Raw genomic sequence first — 1,592 nt, 5'->3', positions numbered from 1 at the left:
CTCAGAACGGCCCCAGCGAAGTCCCCCGGGACTGACAGTGACCCATGAACAAGGAGGGGGACGACAGCGTCTGCGCCCGACAAATCACCACAGAGGAGACACCCATGAAGGGAGGCCCAGGACACAGAGCCACTCCCCGTGGCCCGACCCCGGACCCCCGCCGGACCCACCGAACCCAGCGCAGCATATGAAAGGATGATTGTGTAAGCCAGCGACTCCAGGAGAACTAGAGAGGGCCAGCGGCCCGAGAACCGGACCGAACAACACAAACAGGCCATCCCACCGGGGAAGGGAAGACGAGTGCTCAAGAGAGGCCCAAAACAGCACGCCAGACAACCAGCACAGACAAGAGAGGAACCTTGTCGGCCGGGAAAGGCGGTAAAGCCCAATATGGAACGCTTCACGAACATGCGTGGCATCCTTGCGCAGGGGCCATGCTTAACCACTCAGTAACGCTCCATTTTCAGTCTAGGTGCTGCCGAAGGAAGTCACCCGAGCCCGGGACACCAGGGAAGGAACCCCAGGAAGGAAACGGGGGACATGCCGGAGGAACAACCTGTCCGGCAAAACCCGTACGAAAGGAGGGGAGGGCACGACCCCCGAACGCCCATCCGCCCAGCAGCCACCAGGGAAAAACCACCTAAAAAAGGCGAGGAACCGCAAAGCCACCGAGGACAGGGGCTCAAAGGGCGGACCCTGAAGAGCTCGTAGAACGAGCGAGACCCCAAGGGGGAGACAGGTAGCGCGTCCGAGGGCGACGGAGAGACCAACACCGGAGCCAAGCGAGCCACCAGGGGATCAGCCCGTCGAACACCGGACTGCGGAAGGCCCGCAAGGCAGCCCCCCGGGCCCACAGGGAAGAAGGGGCCACGCCCCAGGAAAACCCCACCGTCAGGAAAACCAAGAGCCACAAGGGATCCACGGAGGCGGGGTCAGCACCAAGCCGACCGCACCAACTCGAGAAGGAAGCCCAGTGCCGGGCAAAGGAAGAGAATGTGGAAGACCTGCGGGAGCCCAGCAGCAAAACCACAACCCCAGAAGAACAACCCCGAGCAAGCAGTGCAAGAATCAGGCCTGCAGACGGAGGCAGGCCAGCCGAAAGAGCCGGCTCAACACCGACACCGGACCAACCACGGAACGGGAATAACCGGGATCGGCCAGTAGGCCCGAACCGCCAGCTCGCAAAAGGAGAGGGTACCAGGGGCGGCGGACCCCGCCGGGAACCAGAAACAGGGACGCTTCACGAATTTGCGTGTCAACCATGCGCAGGGGCCATGCTAAACTTCTCTGTAATGTTCCAACGTTAGTCCACGCGCTGCCGAAGCGAGCACCCAGGAGCACCCCGGCCCTGCCCAAGCGAATCCAGCAGAGGACCCGTGATAGCAGAGGGCACGGGAGAAACGCGTACATCAGACCGAAAAGGTCAAGCGAAAGACAGGGCAACCACAAGGACCCGGGAGGAGAGAGTAGAACCTGGGCAGGAGGGCCGAGTCCCCCTCCGTGACCACCGGAGGCAGGCCGAGTCGAGGCCCCAGGCGCCGAAACACCACCGGGGTCAGGGAGAGACCAGGCAACGAAGGCTAGATCCGACT

General features: G+C 62.8%; 2 non-coding genes across 2 annotated transcripts; both read right to left on the bottom strand.

The window, feature by feature from the left end:
• Nucleotides 1-384: 384 nt before the first annotated feature.
• LOC147751435 (U6 spliceosomal RNA) lies at nucleotides 385-492 on the bottom strand. Its single transcript, XR_015300362.1, has one exon. It is a non-coding gene; the product is annotated as a U6 spliceosomal RNA (small nuclear RNA).
• A 732-nt stretch (nucleotides 493-1,224) lies between these two features.
• LOC147751434 (U6 spliceosomal RNA) lies at nucleotides 1,225-1,331 on the bottom strand. Its single transcript, XR_015300345.1, has one exon. It is a non-coding gene; the product is annotated as a U6 spliceosomal RNA (small nuclear RNA).
• Nucleotides 1,332-1,592: the final 261 nt, after the last annotated feature.

This window comes from Lissotriton vulgaris, chromosome 1_1 (genome assembly GCF_964263255.1).
Source record: "Lissotriton vulgaris chromosome 1_1, aLisVul1.2, whole genome shotgun sequence".
In the NCBI taxonomy this organism is placed as follows: Eukaryota; Metazoa; Chordata; class Amphibia; order Caudata; family Salamandridae; genus Lissotriton; species Lissotriton vulgaris.
Note: the sequence above shows the minus strand (reverse complement) of the source record. Positions and strands in the feature narration are given on the sequence as shown.